Source organism: Mercurialis annua, linkage group LG1-X (genome assembly GCF_937616625.2).
Source record: "Mercurialis annua linkage group LG1-X, ddMerAnnu1.2, whole genome shotgun sequence".
Lineage (NCBI taxonomy): Eukaryota > Viridiplantae > Streptophyta > Magnoliopsida > Malpighiales > Euphorbiaceae > Mercurialis > Mercurialis annua.
The window spans coordinates 35,429,409-35,452,210 of NC_065570.1; the positions used below are offsets into that span (position 1 = coordinate 35,429,409).

The 22,802-nt window shown below is 39.0% G+C and overlaps 1 pseudogene; it reads right to left on the reverse strand.

Annotated features, from left to right (window-relative positions):
* Nucleotides 1-21,664, reverse strand: part of LOC126668513 (uncharacterized) — a 35,200-nt pseudogene extending 13,536 nt beyond the window's left edge.
* Between the last annotated feature and the right edge of the window lie 1,138 nt (nucleotides 21,665-22,802).

Genomic DNA, 22,802 nt, shown 5'->3' on the forward strand with positions numbered 1-22,802 from the left:
AAACTTTGCATAATATAACCTAACCACGCTTAGGTAATCGGAACGGTGGAATAAAGACCCTTGAGACGCGACATACTAATCTAGCGTCAGTTTTCACGCACAATTTGCGTAATATAACTTAACAATGCTTTAAGTAATTGGAACGATGTGTTAAAGAGACTTGAGACGCGACAAACTAATCTAGCGTTACTTTTCTCACACACTTTGCGTAATATAACCTAACCATTATTGGGTAATCAGAACGACGCGTTAAAGAGACTTTTGACGCGACATACTAATACTGCGTCACTTTTCACGCACTCTTTGCGTAATATAACCTAACCATGCTTAGGTAATCGGAACGACGCATTAAAGAGCCTTGAGACACGACATACTAATCTAACGTCACTTTTCAGGCACACCTTGCGTAATATAACCTAACCATGTATGTCGGAACAACGCTTAAAAGAGACTTGAGACGCAACTTACTAATCTAGCGTTGCTTTTCTCGCCTACTTTGCGTAATATAACTTAACCATTCTTGGGTAATCGGAACGACGCGTTAAAGAGACTTGAGACGCGACATACTAATCTAGCGTCACTTTTCACACACTCTTTTTGTAATATAACCTAACCATGCTTAGGTCATCGGAATGACGCGTTAAAGAGAACGTGACATACTTATTTAGCGTCACTTTTCACGCACACTTTGCGTAATATAACCTAACCATGCTTAGGTAATCGGAACGACGCATTAAACAGACTTGAGACACTGCATACTAATCTAGCGTCACTTTTCACGCACGCTTTGCATAATATAACATAACCATGCTTAGGAAATCGGAACAACGCGTTAAAGAGCATTGAAACGTGACATAATTATCTAGCCTCACTTTTCACGCACCCTTTGCATAATATAACCTAACCATGCTTAGGTAATCGGAACAACGCGTTAGAGAGACTTGGTACGCGACATATGCATGGTAATCTAAACGACGCGTTAAAGAGACTTGAGACGCGCCATACTAATCTAGCGTCACTTTTTACGCATACTTTGCGTAATATAACCTAACCATGCTTAGGTAATTGGAACAACGCGTTAAAGAGAATTGAGCCGCGACATACTAATCTAGCGTCACTTTTCATGCACACTTTGTGTAATATAACCTAACCATGCTTAGGTAATCGGAACGACACGTTAAACAAACTTGAGACGCGACATACTAATCTAACGTCACTTTTCACGCACACTTTGCGTAATATAGCCTAACCATGCTTAGGTAATCAGAACAATGCGTTAGAGAGAATTGAGGCGCTACATACTAATCTGGCGTCACTTTTCACGCACCCTTTACGTAATATAACCTAACGATGCCTAGGTAATCGGAACGACGCGTTAAAGAAACTTGACAGACCCGACATACTAATCTATTTTTGCTTTTCACGCAAACTTTCCGTAATATAACCGAACCATGGTTAGGTAATCGGAACGACGCGTTAGAGAGACTTGTGACGCGACATACTAATCTAGAGTCACTATTTACCTAAACTTTGCATAATATAACCTAACCATGCTTAGGTAATTGGAACGACGCATAAAAGAGCCTTGAGATGCGACATACTAATCTAGCGTCACTTTTCACGCACACCTTGCGTAATATAACCTAACCGTGCTTAGGTAATCGGACAGACGCGTTCAAGAGACTTAAGACGCGACATACTAATCCTGCATCGCTTTTCACGCACTCTTTGCGTAATGTAACGTAACCATTTTCAGGTAATTGGAACGCCTTAAAGAGACTTGAGACGCGTTGAAGAGACTTGAGACGCGACATACTAATCTAGCGTGACTTTTCTCGCGCACTGCGTAATGTAATGTCACCATTCTTGAGCAATCAGAATGACGTGTTAAAGAGACTTGAGACACGACATACTAATACTGCATCACTTTTCACTAACTTTTTATGTAATATAACCTAACCATGCTTAGGTAATCGGAACAACGCGTTAAATAGACTTGATACCCGAGATACTAATCTATTGTTACTTTTCATGCACATTTTGCGTACTATAACGTAACCATGCTTAGGTAATCGAATCGACGCGTTAGAGAAACTTGTGACGCGACATAAGCATGGTAATTGAAAAGACGCGTTAAAGAGACTAGAGACGCGACATACTAATCTAGCGTCACTTTACACGCAAACTTTGCATAATATAACCTAACCACGCATAGGTAATCAGAACGACGCATTAAAGAGCCTTGAGACGCGGCATACTAATCTAGCGTCACTGTTCACGCACACCTTGCGTAATATAACCTAATCATGCATAGGTAATTGGAATGACGCGTTAAAGAGACTGGAGACACGACATACTAATCCTGCATCGCCTTTCACGCACTCTTTGCGTAATATAACGTAAACATTTTTAGGTAATCGGAACGCATTAAAGAGCCTTGAAACGCGACATACTAATCTAGCGTCACTTTTCACGCACACCTTGCATAATATAACCTAAACATGCTTAGGTAATCCGAACGACGCGTTAAAGAGACTTGAGACGCGACATACTAATCTAGCGTGACTTTTCTCGCACACTGCGTAATATAACTTAACTATTCTTCGGTAATCAGAACGATGTGTTAATGAGACTTGAGAAGCGACATACTGATCTTGCATCACTTTTCACGCACTCTTTGCGTAATATAACCCAACCATGCTTAGGTGATCAGAACAACGCGTTAAATAAACTTGATATGCGACATACTAATCTATTATTACTTTTCACACACATTTTGCGTACTATAACCTAACCATGCTTAGGTAATCGGAGCGACGCACTTGTGACGCAGCATAAGCATGGTAATCGAAAAGACGCGTTAAAGAAACTTGAGACGCGGCATACTACTCTAGCGTCACTTTTCACGCAAACTTTGCATAACCTAAACACGCTTAGGTAATCGAAAAGACGCATTAAAGAGCCTTGAGATGCGGCATACTAATCTAGCGTCACTTTTCACGCATGCCTTGCGTAATATAACCTAACCATGCTTAGGTTATCTAAATGACGCGTTAAAGAGACTTGAGGCGCGACATACTAATCAACCGTTACTTGTCTTGCAGACTTTTCATAGTTTAACCAAACCATTCTTAGGTAATCGGAACGAACGCGTTAAAGAGACTTGAGACGCGACATACTAATCCTATGTCACTTTACACGCACTCTTTGCGTAATATAACCTAACCATGGTTAGATAATCGGAACAACGTATTAAAGACCTTCAGATGCGACATACTAATCTGGTGTCACTTTTCACGCACACCTTGCGTAATATAACCTAACCATGCCTAGCTCGGAACGACGCGTTAAAGACACTTGAGACACGACACACTGATCTAGCGTTTATTTTCTCGCACTCATTGCCTAATATAACCTAACCATTCTTGGGTAATCGAAACGACGCGTTAAAGAGACTTGAGATGCAACAGACTAATCTAGCGTCACTTTTGACGCAAACTTTGCATAATACAACCTAACCACGCTTAGGTAATCAGAACGACGCATTAAAGAGCCTTGAGACGCGGCATACTAATCTATCGTCACTGTTCACGCACACCTTTCGTAATATAACCTAACCATGCTTAGGTAATCGGAATGACGCGTTAAAGAGACTTAAGACGCGACATACTAATCCTGCATCACCTTTCACGCACTCTTTGCGTAATATAACGTAACCATTTTTAGGTAATCGGAATGACGCATTAAAGAGCCTTGAGACGCGACATACTAATCTAGCGTCACTTTTCACGCACACCTTGCATAATATAACCTAACCATGCTTAGGTAATCCGAACGACGCGTTAAAGAGACTTGAGACGCGACATACTAATCTAGCGTGACTTTTCTCGCACACTGCGTAATATAACTTATCTATTCTTGGGTAATCAGAACGATGTGTTAAAGAGACTTGAGATGCGACATACTAATCTTGCATCACTTTTCATGCACTCTTTACGTAATATAACCTAACCATGCTTAGGTAATCAGAACAACGCGTTAATAGACTTGATACGCGACATACTAATCTATTGTTACTTTTCACGCACATATTGCGTACTATAACCTAATCATGCTTAGGTAATCGAAGCGACGCACTTGTAACGCGACATAAGCATGTAAATCAAAAAGACGCGTTAAAGAAACTTGAGACGCGACATACTACTCTAGCGTCACTTTTCACGCAAACTTTGCATAATATAACCTAACCACGCTTAGGTAATCGGAACGACGCATTAAAGAGCCTTGAGACGCGGCATACTAATCTAGCGTCACTTTTCACGCATACCTTGCGTAATATAACCTAACCATGCTTAGGTTATCTAAACGACGCGTTAAAGAGACTTGAGGCGCGACATACTAATCTAACGTTACTTTTCTTGCAGACTTTGCATAATATAACTAAACCATTCTTAGGTAATCGGAATGAACGCGTTAAAGAGACTTGAGACGCGACATACTAATCCTGTGTCACTTTACACGCACTCTTTGCGTAATATAACCTAACCATGCTTAGGTAATCGGAACGACGTATTAATGACCTTCAGATGCGACATACTAATCTGGCGTCACTTTTCATGCACACCTTGCGTAATATAACCTAACCATGCCTAGCTCGAAACGACGCGTTAAAGACACTTGAGACACGGCACACTAATCTAGCGTTTATTTTCTCGCACTCTTTGCGTAATATAACATATCCATTCTTCGGTAATCCGAACGACGTGTTAAAGAGACTTGAGATGCAACATACTAATCTAGCGTCACTTTTCACGCACTCTTTGCGTAATATAACCTAACCATGCTTAGGTAATCAGAATGCCGCGTTAAAGAGACTTGTGACGGGACATACTTATCTAGCGTCACTTTTCACGCACACTTTGCGTAATATAACCTAACGATGCGTAGGTAATCAGGACAGCGCATTAAAGAAACTTGAGATGCGACATACTAATCAATTGTTACTTTTCACGCACACTTTGCGTAATATAACGTAACCATGCTTTGGTAATCGGAACGACGCGTTAGAGAGACTTGTGACGCGACCTAAGCATGGTAATCGAAACGAGGCCTAAAAGACACTTCAGACGCGACATACTAATCTAGCGTCACTTTTGACCTAAACTTTGCATAATATAACCTAACCATGCTTAGGTAATTGTAACGACGTGTGAAATAGACTTGAGACACGACAAATTAATCTAGCGTCACTTTTCACGCACACTTTGCATAATATAAGCTAACCTTGCTTAGGTTATCGGAACGATACATTAAAGAGACTTTAGACGCGACATACTAATCTAGCGTCACTTTTCACGCACACTTTGCGTAATATAACCTAACCATGCTTAGGTAATTGGAACGACGTGTGAAATAGACTTGAGACACGACAAATTAATCTATAGTTTCTTTTCATGCACACTGTGCGTACTATAATCTAACCATGCTTATGGTAATCGGAACGACGCATGAGAGAGACAGATGACGCGACATACTAATCGAGCATCCCTTTTCTCGCAAACTTTGCATAATATAACTATGCTTAGGTAATCGGAACGACACATTAAAGAGCCTTGAGATTCGACATTCTAATCTAGCGTCACTTTTCACGCATACCTTGCGTAATATAACCTAACACCATGCTTAGGTGATCGGAACGACGCGCTAAAGAAAGAGACTTAAGACGCGACATACTAATCTAGCGTTAAGATTCTCGCACACTTTGCGTAGTATAACCTTACCATTCTTGGGTAATCTGAACGACGAGTTAAAGAGACTTAAGACGCGACATACTAATCTAACGTCACTTTTCACGCACTCTTTGCGTAATATACCCTAATCATGCTTAGTTAATCGGAACGACGCGTTAAAGAGAATTGAGACGCGACATACTAATCTATTTTTACTTTTCACGCACACTTCGCGTAATATTACCTAACCATGCCTAGGTAATCGGAACGACCCGTTAGAGAGACCTGTGACGCGACATAAGCATGGTAATCGAAATGACGGGTTAAAGAGACTTGAGACGCGACATACTAATCTAGCATCAATTTTCACGCACACTTTGCATAATCTAACCAAACCATGCTTAGGTAATCGAAACGACGCGTTAGATAGCTTAAGATGCGACAGACTAATCAATTATCATTTTTTATACATACTTTGCGTAAGATAGCCTAACCATGCTTAAGTAATTGGAACGACGCGTTAAATAGACTTGAGACGCGACATACTAATCTATTGTCATCTTTCACGCACATTTTGCGCAATTTAACCTAACCATGCTGGGGTAATCGAAACGACGCGTTAGAGAGACTTGTCACGCGACATAAGCATGGTAATCAAAACGACGCGTTAAAGAGACTTGAGACGAGACATACTAATCTAGCATCACTTTTCACGCACACTTTGCATAATATAACCTAACCATGGTAATCGGAACGACGCGTTTGATGGACTTAAGACGCGACATACTAATCTATGGTCTTCTCTTCACACATACTTTGCACAATATAACCAAACCATGCTTATGTAATTGGAACGACGCGTTATAGACTTGAGACGCGACATACTAATCTATTGCCATTTTTCACGCACACTTTGCGTAATATAACCTAACCATTCTTAGATAATCGGAACGACACGTTAGAGAGACTTGAAACGCCACATACTAATCTAGCATCACTTTTCACACACACTTTGCCTAACTAATCTAACCATGCTTAGGAAATCAGAATGACGCGTTAGAGAGACTTGAGATGCGACATGCTAATCTAAAGTCACTTTTCACACAAACTTTGCGTAATATAACCTAACCATGCTTAGTTAATCGGAACGACGCGTTAAAGACACTTGAGACGCGACATACTAATCTACCGTCACATATCACGCACACCTTGCGTAATATAACCTAACAATGCTTGGGTAATCAAAACGACATGTTAAAGAGACTTGATACGCGACATACTAATCTAGCGTCACTTTTCACGCACACTTTGCGTAATATAAGCTAACCTTGCTTGGGTTATCGGAACGATGCGTTAAAGAGACTTGAGACGCGACATACTAATCTAGCGTCACTTTTCACGCACACTTTGCGTAATATAACCTAACCATGCTTAGGTAATTGGAACGCATGTGTGAAATAGACTTGAGACACGACATACTAATCTATAGTTTCTTTTCACGCACACTTTGCGTATTATATCCTAACCATGCTTATGGTAATCGGAACGACGCATTAAAGAGACGGATGACGCGACATACTAATCTAGCATCCCTTTTCTCGCAAACTTTGCATAATATAACTATGCTTAGGTAATCGGAACGACACATTAAAGAGCCTTGAGATGCGACATTCTAATCTAGCGTCACTTTTCACGCACACCTTGCGTAATATAACCTAACACCATGCTTAGGTAATCGGAACGACGCGTAAAAGAAAGAGACTTAAGACGCGACATACTAATCTAGCGTTAAGTTTCTCGCACACTTTGCGTAGTATAACCTAACCATTCTTGGGTAATATGAACGACGAGTGAAAGAGACTTGAGATGCGACATACTAATCTAACATCACTTTTCACGCACTCTTTGCGTAATATAACATAACAATGCTTAGTTAATCGGAACGACGCGTTAAAGAGAATTGAGACGCGACATACTAATCCATTGCTACTTTTCACGCACACTTCGCGTAATATTACCTAACCATGCTTAGGTAATCGGAACGACCCGTTTGAGAGACCTGTGACGCGATATAAGCATGGTAATCGAAATGACGCGTTAAAGAGACTTGAGACGCGACATACTAATCTTGTTGGCGCAGCGGGAGGCGCGTGTCCGGACCGTATATTTCAATTCAAAATCGAAATTCCAACAATTCGGATCCTAAAGTTGATCATATCAACAACAAATGGATCGTCGTATCATTTAGTAATTAAAGCACGCATCTAGGAATCATAAGAAGAATACCTATGTCGATTCTCCAACGATTCTTGTAGTCCCGAAAGTACGGCGACCTCAAGCTCGTCCACACGAGTATGCGTCCGATCGAATCCTCGCCTTGAAGTAATCTGTAAGAGTTCCTCTTGCAGAGCAGCCCTAAGCTCAAACTCTCGCCGCGATCACTACCTTACTCGGATATATGAAAAACGTCGCCAAGTTTTTCCCGTGATTGATGAATACTTGAACTCCTTCAAGTGCTTTCTCTCTCTACAATTTTGTAGTGAGATGTGTGTTGTGTGTTGTGTTGAAATGAGCAAGGACATGCTCTATTTATAGGCTAGAGCATGTCTTAAGAATGCAACACCTTGCATGCTAGGTGTCACACACCAAGCAAAGGTGTTGCCACCACATGACACCTTTCATGTGGTGACATCACATAGGTGACATCATATAGGTGATGTCATCATATGACATCCCATATATGACATAAGCTTATCTCATCATCACCATGACATCATCATTCCATTAACTTATGATTAGTGCTTTAAGTATCATTAATTACACTAATTAATTACTTAAGCCTTCTAATCATAAAACTTGGTTAAAATATAATTAGGTTCCTACTAATTTATAACTCTTATAAATTAGTCCCTAATTAACTTGGACATAGTACAATTAGGTTCCTACTAATTTATAACTCTTACAAATTAGTCCCTAATTTGTACTTGTTTTTCATCTTATAGATTAATTTCCGAGATATGCTAGTATCTATATGAAATCCATCTTTCGTAAACTCAATCGGTTGCACACTCTATTGTGTGTGACTAACTAGGTTCACATCTATATGGCAACGAGAGACATAAGAAACGCCTTTCTTATATTAAATAATTAAATCCCATTTAATTATTAATTCTCGTAGATCGAGAGTGACGTCTAGCAACATATCACGACCCCCAAAATAGAGATGAATGTTTCGATGCATTCTTTTTGAACCAATGTTCATAATTACCGTACACTCAAAATTCCCTTCATCTTAGATTCCAATCTCGACTAGTGTCACGGTTAAGTCAAACACTGTATGTCTTGATTATATGACCTCATCTCCCAGTTCTAATTCTTGATAAATATGACCTCCACTAGAAACAACTTTCTATGTAAGTCATATACACCTGCGCAGGTTTTATCATCCATCAAGAACATTTTGAGATAGCATAGAATCTTGTCTCCGTTCATCCAGAGTGATGAATCCTTTCTAGGTTAAACCCCTATCTCCATATACAACTAACTAGAGCCAACACATCCCGCGGCTCTAGCTCATGAAAGATCTAGAGTTAAGGAGTATCAAACTCTAATCACCTATATACAAGATAGTGTCACCGCAAGTCAAAGGACATATGTACAATTATGAACTAGATGACATTAAATTGACTTTAATGAATTACCATGTATAAGTCATCTAGCGTCACTTGTTCGACTTACTCAACACCTTGAGTGTCCACATGTTTATTCTGATCCCCATCAAGTAGTATGAGACTCACTACTTCCTATAATTAGTAACTCTTTACTAATCAGGAGAATAAACAGAGGTGACGATCTTTCTGGGATAATGCAATGCCCTTATTCGCAGGACCCCATCGATCGCGAACGGTTATTTAGATCACTTGTATAAAAGAATCTGTCCCTCATATTCTTAACACCTTAAGAATAGATTCTACCACAATGTGATAAGGACAATACGTAATACATGAACACTTAGTTGATGAGACACTTAGTTCAAATAGAACATATATATCTTTGCCATTGGGATTAGTTCTACAAATATACACGATCAAATGGCCCTAGGGCATATACTACTAACAAATCTAGCATCAATTTTCACGCACACTTTGCATAATATAACCAAATCATGCTTAGGTAATCGGAACGACGCGTTAGATAGCTTAAGATGCGGCAGACTAATCAATTGTCATTTTTCATACATACTTTGCGTAAGATAGCCTAACCATGCTTAAGTAATTGGAACGACGCGTTAAATAGACTTGAGACGCGACATACTAATCTATTGTCATCTTTCACGCACATTTTGCGCAATTTAACCTAACCATGCGTGGGTAATCGAAACGACGCGTTAGAGAGACTTGTCACGCGACATAAGCATGGTAATCGAAACGACGCGTTAAAGAGACTTGGGACGAGACATACTAATCTAGCATCACTTTTCACGCACACTTTGCATAATATAACCTAACCATGGTAATCGGAACGACGTGTTTGATGGACTTAAGACGCGACATACTAATCTATGGTCTTCTCTTCACACAAACTTTACACATTATAACCAAACCATGCTTATATAATTGGAACGACGCGTTATAGACTTGAGACGCGACATACAAATATATTGCCATTTTTAAACCATGCTTAGGTAATCGGAACGACGCGTTAGAGAGACTTTTGACGCGACATACTAATCTAGCGTCACTTTTCACACACACTTTGCCTAAATAATCTAACCATGCTTAGGAAATCAGAATGACGCGTTAGAGAGACTTGAGATGCGACATGCTAATCTAACGTCACTTATCACACACACTTTGCGTAATATAACCTAACCATGCTTAGGTAATCGGAAAGACGCGTTAAAGATACTTGTGGCGCGAGATAAGCATGGTAATGGAAACGACGCGTTAAAGAGTCTTGAGACCTAACATACTAATCTAGCTACAATCTTTATGCACACTTTGCGTAATGTAACCTAACCATGCTTAGATAATCGGAACGACGTGGTCAAGAGACTTGAGACTGGACATGCTAATCTAGCGCCACTTTTCACGCACACTTTGCGTAATATAACCTAACCATGCTTAGGTAATCGGAACGATGAGCTAAAGAGATTTGAGATGCGGCATACTAATCCATTAATCCTTTTCACGCACACTTTGCGTACTATAACCTAACCATGCTTAGGTAATCGGAACGACGCGCTAGAGAGACCTGTGATGCGACATAAGCATGGTAATCGAAACAACGCGTTAAAGACACTTGAGACGCGACATTAATGTAGCGTCCCATATAACGCGCACTTTGCGTAATATAACCTAACCATACTAAAGGAGACTTGTGAAGCGACATACTTATCTATTGTTACTTTTCACGCACACTTTGCGTACTATAACCTAACCATGCTTATTGTAATCAGAACGACGCGTTTGAGAAACTTATGACTCGACATAAGCATGGTAATCGAAACGACACGATAAAGAGACTTGAGACACGACATACTAATCTGGCGTCACTTTTCACGCAAACTTTACATAATATAACCTAACCATGCTTAGGTAATCGGAACGACGCATTAAAGAGCCTTGCGACGCGACATACTAATCTAGCGGCACTTTTCACGCACACCTTGTAGCCTAACAATGCTTAGGTAACCGGAACGACGCGTTAGATAGACATAAGACGCGACATACTAATCCAGCGTTACTTTTAATGCACACTTTGCGTAATTTAACCTAACTATGCTTAGTTAATCGAAACGACTCGTGAAAGAGACTTGTGACGCGACATACTTATCTAGCGTCACTTTTCACGCACACTTTACGTAATATAACCTAACCATGCTTAGGTAATCGGAAAAACGCGCTAAACAGACTTGAGACAAGGCATACTAATCTAGCGTCACTGTTCACGGACACTTTGTGTAATATAACCTAACCATGCTTAGGTAATCGGAACAACGCGTTAAAGAGAAATGAGACGCGACATTTTAATCTAGCGTTACTTTTCACGCACACTTTGAGTAATATAATCTAACTATGCTTAGGTAATTGGAACGAGGCGTTAAATAGACTTGAAGCGACATACTAATCTATTGTCACTTTTCACGCACACATTGCGTAATATAACTTAACCATGCTTAGATAATCGTAACAACGGGTTAGAAAGACTTGTGACGCGGCACATGCATGGTAATCGAAACAACGCATTAAAGAGACTTGAGACACGACATACTAATCTAGCGTCACTTTTCACGCGAACTTTGCAAAATATAACCATGCTTAGGTAATCAGAACGACGCATTGGAGAGCCTTGAGGCTCGACATACTAATCTAGCGTCACTTTTCACGCACACCTTGCGAGTATAACCTAACTATGCTTAGGTAATCGGAACAACGCGTTAAAGAGACTTGAGATGCGACATACTAATCTAGCGTCACTTTTCACGCACACTTTGCGTAATATAACCTAACCATGCTTAGGTAATCGGAACAACGCGTAAAAGAGACTTGTGACGCAACATGCTTATATATTGTTACTTTTCACGCACACTTTGCGTACTATAACCTAACCATGCTTATGGTAATCAGAACGACGCGTTAGAGAGACTTATAACGCGACATAAGCATGGTAATTGAAACGATGCGACAAAGAGACTTGAGATGCGACATACTAATCTAGCGTCACTTTTCACACAAACTTTGCATAATATAACCTAACCTTGCTTAGGTAATCGGAACGACGCATTAAAGAGCCTTGCGACGCGACATACTTATCTAGCGTCACTTTTCACGCACATCTTGCGCAATATAGCCTAACAATGCTTAGGTAATCGGAACGACGCGTTAGATAGACATAAGACGCGACATATTAATCCAGCGTTACTTTTAAGGCACACTTTGCTTAATATAACCTAACCATGCTTCGGTAATCGGAACGACTCGTTAAAGAGACTTGTGACGCGACATACTTATCTAGCGTCACTTTTCACGCACACTTTACGTAATATAACCTAACCATGCTTAGGTAATCGGAAAAACGCGCTAAACAGACTTGAGACACGACATACTAATCTAGCATCACTGTTCACGGACACTTTGTGTAATATAACCTAACCATGCTTAGGTAATCGGAATAACGCGTTAAAGAGAAATGAGACGCGACATTCTAATCTAGCGTCACTTTTCGCGCATCATTTGCGTAATATAACCTAACCATGCTTAGGTAATCGGAACGACGCGATAAATAGACTTGATACTCGACATACCACTCTATTGTCATTTTTCACGCACACTTTGCGTAATATAACTTAACCATGCTTAGGTAATCGGAACAACGCGTTAATAGACTTGAGACACGACATACTAATCTATTTGCTACTTTTTCACGCACACTTTTCGTATTATAACCTAACCATGCTTAGGTAATCAGAACGACGCGTTAGAGAAACTTGTGACGCGGCATAAGCATGGTAATCGAAACGACGCATTAAAGAGACTTAAGACGCGACATACTAATGTAGCGTCACTTTTCACGCAAACTTTGCATAATATAACCAAACCATGCTTAGGAAATCGGAACGACGCATTAAAGAGCCTTGAGACACGACATACTAATCTAGCGTTACTTTGCGTAATATAACCTAACCATTCAGGTGTACTCGGAACGAAGCATTAAACAGACTTGAGATGCGACATACTAAGCTATTGTTACTTTTCACGCATACCTTGCGTAATATAACCTAACCATGCATAGATAACCGTAACGACGAGTTAAAGAGACTTGTGACGCGACGCACTAAGCTATTGTTACTTTTCAAGCACACTTTGCGTAATATAACCTACCATGCTTAGGTAACCGGAACAACGCGTTAAATAGACTTGAGACGCGACATACGTCTATTGTCATTTTTCACGCACACTTTACGTAATATAACCTAACCATGCTCAGGTAATCGGATTGATGCGTTAGAGAGACTTTTGACGCGACATAAGCATGGTAATCAAATCGACACGTTAAAGAGACTTGAGAAGCGCCATACTAATCTAGCGTCACTTTCTACGCACACTTTGCGTAATGTAACCTAACCATGCTTAGGTAATCAGAACGACGTGTAAAAGAGATTTGTGACGCAACATAAGCATGGTAATCGAAACGACACGTTAAAGAGACTTGAGACGCAACATACTAATCTAGCGTCATTTTTCACGCGAACTTTACATAGTATATAACCTAACCATGCTTAGGTAATCGAAACGACGTATGAAAGAGACCTGAGAGTGACATACTAATCTAGTGTTACTTTTATCGCACACTTTGCATAATATAACCTAACCATTCTTGGGTAATCGAAACGACGCGTTAAAGATACTTGAGACGCCACATACTAAGCTAGCGTCACTTTTCACGCACTTTTTGCGTAATATAATCTAACCATGCTTAGGTAATCGGAACGACGCGTTAAAGAGACTTGAGACGCGACATACTAATCTATTGTTACTTTTCACGCACACTTTGCGTAATATAACCTAACCATGCTTAGGTAACCGGAACTACCTGTTAGAGAGACTTGTGATGCGAAATAAGCATGGTAATCAGAACCATGCGTTAAAGAGACTTGAGACGTGACATATTAATCTATTGTCATTTTTCACACATACTTTGCGTAATATAACCTAACCATGATTATGTAATTGGAACGACACGTTAATTAGACTTGAGACGCGATTAACTAATCCATTGCCATTTTTCACGCACACTTTGCGTAATATAACCTAACCATGCTTGGGTAATCGGAACGACTTGTTGGAGACACTTTTGACGCGACATAAGCATGATAATCAAAACGACGAGTTAAAGAGACTTGAGACACGCCATATTTATCTAGCGTCACTTTTTACTCACTTTGCGTAATATAACCTACCCATGCTTAGGAAATTGGAAAGACGCTTTAGAGAGACTTAAGACGCGACGTACTAATCTAGCATCACTTTTCACGCACACTTTGCGTAATATAACCTAACCATGCTTAGTAAATCAGAATGACGCGTTAGAGAGACTTGAGATGCGTCCTACTAATCTAACGTCACTTTTCACGAACACTTTGCGTAATATAACCTAACAATGTAATCGGAACGACGCGTTACAGAGACTTGTGATGCGAGATAAGTATGGTAATCGAAACGACGCGTTAAAGAGACTTGAGACGAAACATACTAATCTAGCTACACTTTTTACGCACACTTTGCGTAATATAACCTAGTTAGGTAATCGGAACGACAAGTTAAAGAGACTTGAGACTGGACATACTAATCTAGCGTCACTTTTTACGCACACTTTGCGTAATATAACCTAACTATGCTTAGGTAGTTGGAAAGACGCGTTAAATTGACTTGAGACGCGACATACTAATCTATTGTCATTTTTCACACACACTTTGCGTAATATAACGTAACTGTCACGACCCAAAATATTGAGCCGCAACCGGCGCTAGGGAACGGGAGTGGTAGCTCCGGAACCCGTAGCAAGCCTCAAACCACAATTAATTTTTCGCAAATAATAAACAAATAACAACAAACAACGGAAGCAAATACTCATATATAACATATAACCAAATATATACACTAACTGTTTAAAACCTCGCGGGCTCTAGTTACCGTACCCTGTACGAACTGGCCTCGCGGCATGCTAATTGGATTAGATAAGTCATGAACTTGCATCCTGCTTCGTTGATCATGTGCTTCATGCTCGTTGTCATTATGTTGAACTTCATGTGTAACATCATGTGTAGGCTGATCCAAAACATTCCCTCTCTCTTCGAAAGGATTCGTCCTCGAATCTAAAGCACCGCCTACATGAAAAGGACTCAAATCAGTCACATTAAATGAAGTGCTAACATTATACTCACCTGGAAGATCTACTTTGTTTGCATTATCATTAATCCTTTCAAGGATTTGAAAAGGACCATCTCCTCTTGGGTTTAACTTAGATTTCCTTTGAAGGGGAAACCTTTCTTTACGAAAATGCAACCAAACCCAATCTCCCGGATGAAAAATCATCGGCTTCCTTCCCTTATTCACTCGAGAAGCAAATTTATCATTTTCAATCCTCTCCTTGACTTGCTTGTGTAGCCTTTTTACTAAATCTGCCTTAAAATTAGCATCAACACTCACAAATTTGTTAGGTGGCAATGGTAATAAATCAATAGGAGTAAGAGGATTAAATCCATAAATAATCTCAAATGGAGAACAATGAGTAGTGCTATGAACAGCCCTATTATAAGCAAACTCCACAAATGGTAAACAATCCTCCCATGTCTTAATGTTCTTTTCTATGATTGCCCTAAGCAAAGTAATCAATGTCCTATTAACTACTTCAGTTTGTCCATCAGTTTGGGGGTGACAAGTAGTTGAAAATAAAAGTTTAGTACCGAACTTTCCTCACAACAAACGCCAAAAATGACTTAAAAACTTGACATCTCTATCACTAACAATGCTTTTAGGTATGCCATGTAAACGCACAACTTCTTTGAAAAATAAATCAGCAATAAACTTAGCATCATCAGTTTTATGACATAGTATAAAATGAGCCATCTTACAAAATCTATCAACCACGACAAAAATACTATCGTGACCTTTCCTAGTTCTTGGCAACCCAAGCACAAAGTCCATAGATAAATCAGTCCAAGGTTCATCAGGAACAGGTAGTGGTTTCAACCTAGACTTAGCCTCTCGGCATGTAATGCAATGATCACAAACCTTATGCACATCATGTTTCATACCAGGCCAAAAGAAATGTTCAGAAAGCATATAAGTCTTATTTATCCCAAAATGCCCTATTAATCCTCCGCCATGTGCCTCCTTAATTAACAATTCCCTCATAGAACAACTAGGAATACACAATCTGTTTCTTTTAAATAAGAAACCATCAAACAAGTGAAAATAATCTGAAACAACCCCATTATTACAAGATGCATATATTTCATTGAAATGATCATCATGTTGATACATCTGCTTTATAAACTCAAAACCAAGCAATTTAGCACTAAGTGAGTTAAGTAACGTGTACCTTCTAGATAATGCATCAGCAACCACGTTCTCCTTACCTTACTTGTACTTTATCACATATGGGAATGTTTCTATGAATTCCACCCATTTGGCATACCTACGGTTCAGTTTATCCTGACCCTTCAAATGCTTTAAACTTTCATGATCATTGTATATCACAAACTCCCTACGTCACAAGTAATGTTGCCATGTTTGCAATGTTCGAACCAAGGCATATAATTCTTTGTCTTATGTCGGATATTTCAATGCTTCTCCGCTCAACTTTTCACTAAAATACATCATTGGCCTTTGATCCTGCATCAAAACAGCTCCAATTCCTATGCCACTAGCATCAGATTCAGTTTCAAAGGTTTTATCAAAATTAGGTAAGGCAGGTAATGGTGCACTACACAATTTATCCTTAAGTTCATCAAATTCATGTTCTTGTGCATCACCCAAATAAAAACAACATTTTTCTTAATTAACTCATTCAAAGGTGCGGCTACAGTGCTAAAATCCTTAATGAATCTCCTATAGAAACCAGCAAGCCCATGAAAGCTCCTTACCTCACTAGCACTTTTAGGTCTTGGCCATTCTTTAATAGCTCTAACCTTATCCTCATCAGCCTCAACACCTTGACTAGATACAACAAAACCAAGAAAATTAACCTTATCCATGCAGAAACTACATTTCTTAAGATTAGCATACAACTTCTCTTGCCTAAGTGTTTCTAGTACAAGTCTCACATGCATAACATGATCATCTAAACACTTAAAGTAAATCAAAATATCATCAAAGTAAACAACAACAAATTTACCCAAGTATTTTACGCAAGACATGATTCATCAACCGCATGGATGTGCTAGGTGCATTAGTAAGCCCAAATGGCATTACAAGCCACTCATATAATCCGTACTTGGTCTTAAAAGCTGTTTTCCATTCATCACCAACATTCATTCGAATTTGATAATAACCAGATTTCAAATCTATTTTTGTGAACAAACAAGAACCATATAACTCATCAAGCATATCATCTAATCGAGGAATAGGATGACGATACTTAACAGTGATTTTATTGATGGCTCTGCAATCCACACACATTCTCCATGTTCCGTCCTTCTTTGGTACAAGAATTACAGGAACTGAACAAGGACTTAGACTCTCCCTCACATACCCCTTAGCTAACAACTCCTCGACTTGTTTTTGGATATCTTTTGTCTCGCTAGGATTTGTTCTATACGCTGGACGATTGGGTATGGCAGATCCAGAAATAAAGTCGACTTGATGTTCTATGCCTCTAATTGGTGGTAACCCACTTGGCATCTCCTCGGGAAATAAATCTTCAAATTCCTGCAAAAGATCGATAAAAACACTTGACAAAGATGGGTTAAGTTAATTAGTAGCCAAATAAGCCCCTTTATACAAAAGTACAAATATAGGCTGATTAGAGTACAAAGCTTGCCTAACCTCACTTGTCCTCGCTATCAAACTCACATTTTTAACATTTCTCTCTTTAGCTCGAATATGTTCTTTTTCTTTTCTCTCATTTTTTTCACTTTTTTTATTTTCACTCCCTATAGTACTGTTCTTACTCCCTTTTTTCTTTATTTTCGATCTCCAATCTCATCTTTTCCAGTTTACATTGGTCTTCATAAACTTCCTTTGAGGAAAGTGGTGTCAATATGGTCTTCCGCCCATCCTTGGTGAATGAATACCTATTCAGGTACCCATCATGTGTAGTTTTTCTATCAAATTGCCATGGTCTACCAAGCAAAATATCCCTAGCATGCATAGGAACTACATCACACAACACCTCATCATGATATTTACCAATTGAAAATGAAATAATAGATTGCCTGTTCACCTTGATCTCTCCACAATCATTCAGCCATTGGAGTCTGTACGGTCGTGGGTGCGGAATAGTAGGCAGCCCCAATCTATTGATCAAGCATGTACTCGCCACATTTGTGCAACTCCCACCATCAACAATCACACTACATGCTTTGCCTTGAACATGACACCTTGTATGGAACAAGCTATCTCGCTGCTCCTCATGGAAATTTGTCTTCAATTGAGTACTAAGAGTACGTCTTGTAACCAGCACATCACCTCTAATCGGCTCTTCTAATGCTCCCATCACTATACTCCAAATCAGACATCTCATTCTCATCGCTTTCATTGTTGCCATCTTCTTCATAAGTCACTATCTCACCATTGCGTAGGGTCATAGTTCTCCTATTAGGACATTCTTTGCTGATATGACCTACTCCTTGACATTTCCAACACATAATATCTCTATTTCTCCCTTTTGGCTCATCGACATTAGATTTTTCTTCTAAAATTGAATCTGCCTTTCCTTTTGACACATCATGAGTACTCTTACTACTTTCCTTGATATCACTCTTCCAATCCTTTTTCCAACTTTGATTCGAATTAGAATAAGGTTTGGAAGCATACCTTGCAACTCTTCCCTGGAGTTGTTTTTCCACCTTAACAGTATGTGAACCATTTCTTCTAAATCCCCATAAGGTTGCAAATCCACTCGGTCAGCTATCTCCTTATTCAAACCAGCCAAAAATCGCGCCATAGTATTTTCCACATCTTCCACTATGTCAGCCCTAGTCATGATCATTTCCAACTCCTTGTAGTAATCATCCACACTCCTACTACCCTGTTTTAAGAGTTGGAAGTTTTTGCACAAGTTCCCTATGGAAATGCTTCGGCACAAATCACTTTCTCATTTCAGACTTCAAATCAGACCAAGTGTCAATTGGGTACTCCAAATTTCGCCTTCTATTAGTCACCAAGTGATCCCACCAAGCGATAGCATAATCTGAAAAATTAGTAACCGCCAACTTAACCTTCTTTTCTCACTAAACTGATGACAATCAAATATGAGCTCCGCCTTTTTTTTCCATTGTAAATAAGCCTCTGGATCTGTTTTTCCTTGAAAATGAGGAATTTTATGTTTAATGCTGCCAAAATTTCTATCTACAAATTCATCATTATCTCGGTTTCTACCGTAGAAAATATTTTATAGTACTCTTCCTCTACCCCTACCTAAACCTCGGCCTCTTCTACCTCTACCTCTTGGTACACCCATTCCAGCCATCACCTCCTCTTCATATTCATCATTATAATTGTCATCATTTGCCAAATCATTAACTTCAGATATATGATTTCTGCCCTCCCTATTCTCCTCATTTTGATTCGGCACTGCTCTTTCAACAACTTCCAACCTCGTATCTATGCGCTCTAAGGCTTCACTCATAGCCTCCATTGTTCTTTGAAAACATGTGAATTCTCCTTGTTGCGCCCGATGAAGCAAAGATTCATCGACATGAACACCATCATTATGTTCATTCTGATTTTCCATTTCTGCAAAAAGAACGTTCAAAAGAAAAAAAAATTAATAATTGAAAACCTCACCAGTACTCCCTTACGTGTTTCACTCAAAAGATGGGGATGGTCTCTCATGTTTAAACTCAAGTACTTTTTTTTCACTCAGGGCTTTCTCCCACCACTCTAGCTATTTCCTTTATGCTCTTAGGTGAATCACACTTTCAGAATAATTCAAGTAGTTTCGAGTAGTATTACGAAACTGAAATTTGCAGAAAAAAAATCAGTTTGAAGCAAATCTATTAAAAAAATGAAAACAAGAGCCAATAAATTATGAAAACTCAGATAGAGGCAAAAGACATGTGAAACAAACAGAAATATGAAGAGTCAAACAAAAAGGTAGTTTAAAGAATATAACCAAATCTGCCAAGAGAGATAATATTCCTTAACTGGAAAACTATGCAATTCAGGAGTACAAAACAATGAAATATATAATTTAGGAAATCAATTTAGACTTAGTTTAGAACAGTAGACAATCAATTATAAGTCAGACCCAAATATGACAGTAATCACCAAATTCTGAATTTCACCCCTTTTTGTTTTGATCACTTGTCTTCTATTTTTTTTGTTAATTCCATATTATAAAATTTTGAGTTTCACTCCCCTTTTTTGTTAACTTCCTTTTGTATTTTTTTTTTTGATTTTTTTTCAATTACCCAGATCTGTATATCAGAAAAACAAGAATAATAAACAATTCGGAATCAATAAAAAAAAGATGGATAAAACCTGATCTAGATACAAAGCTCTGATACCAAATGATATAGAACCTCCAAGAATAAGCCTGAGAACCCCTTTATGTAAATGAACCCCCAAAACATTAACTTGAAAAGCCTGAAAATCAATTCAGCAACAACCCCTAAGAAAGGTTAGATTAATAGATTACTTAGATGATCGAAAGAATTAGAATTAAGAAAACTCAATTTTTTATTATGAATTCCAATTTCGAAACACTCCACAAGAAGATGATCAATCTACTTGAATGTTCCTTAAAGCATGTATTTTACTCAAGAACACAAAGAAAACAAGCAAACAGCTTTTAGGTTTTCAAAATATCAAAATCTGTCTAACTGATTTAGTAAAGACATATTTATAGCCTTTACAAAACCCTAAATAAAAAGGATAACTAAATCTATGGGCTTTTTTAATTAACAAATTCGTTCAGCCCATTCAAAATATAAATAAAGATACTTAATTAACTTATTTGGTGAGCCATGATAAATACGGCCCATTGTAAACTTAATTAGACCCATTAATAGGTTGGACTTGACTTAAGTTGTATTGAACTTGAGCTGTTCTTGTTCCAAAACTGTGTTGTCCTTGTAAGCCTTCGTTTGCCATATTCACTATCCCTTGTAGATGATGAATTAAGGCCTTATGAAGCTTCTTCAATTGAGATCTGGTTATTGGTCCTTGAGGCATGCTGATTGGATTAGAAAAGTCTTGAACTTGCATCTTGATTCGTTGATCATATGCTTCATGCTCGTTGTCATTATGTTAAACTTCATATGTAACGTCATGTGTAGGTTGATCCATAACAATAACCTAACCATACTTAGGTAATCAGAACGACGCGTTAGATAGACTTAAGACGAGACATACTAATCTTAGCCTAACCATGCTTAGGTAATCGGAACGACACGTTAGAGAGATTTTTGACGCGACATAAGCATGGTATTCGAAACGACACGTTATAGAGACTTGAGACGCGACATACAAATCTAGAGTCACTTTTCACGCCAACTTTGCGTAGTATAAACTAACATGCTTAGGTAATCGGAACGACGTATGAAAGATCCTTGAGACGCGACAAACAAATCTAGCGTCACTTTTCTTGCACACCTTGCGTAATATAACCTAACCATGCTTAGAAATAGGAACGGCGCGTTAAATAGACTTGAAACGGGATATACTAATCTATTGTCATTTTTCACGCACACTTTGCGTAATATAACCTACCCATGCTTAGGTAATCGGAACGATGCGTTAGGAAGAACTGTGACTCGACATAAGCATGGTAATCTAAACGACGCGTTAAAGTTACTCGAAACGCGCCATACTAATCTATCGTCGCCTTGCGTACTATAACCTAACCATGCTTAGGTAATCGGAACAAAGCGATAAAGAGAATTTTGCTGCGACATAAGCATGGTAATCGAAACGACATGTTAAAGAGACTCGAGACGCGCCATACTAATCTAGCGTCACTTTTAACGCACACTTTGCGTAATATAACCTAACCATGCTTAGGTAATCGGAACGACGCGTTAAAGAGACTTGAGAGGCGACACAATAATCTAGCGTCACTTTTCACGCACACTTTTCATAATATAACCTAACCATGCTTAGGTAATCGCAAGGACGCGTTAAAGAGACTTGAGATGCGACATACAAATCTATTGATCCTTTTCACATACACTTTGTGTACTATAACCTAACCATGCTTAGGTAATCGAAACGACGGGTCAGAGAGACTTTTGACGCGACATTAGCATGGTAATCGAAACAACGCGTTACAGAGACTTGATACGCGACATACTAATCTAGCGTCACTTTTCACGCAAACTTTGCGTAATATAACCTAACCATGCTT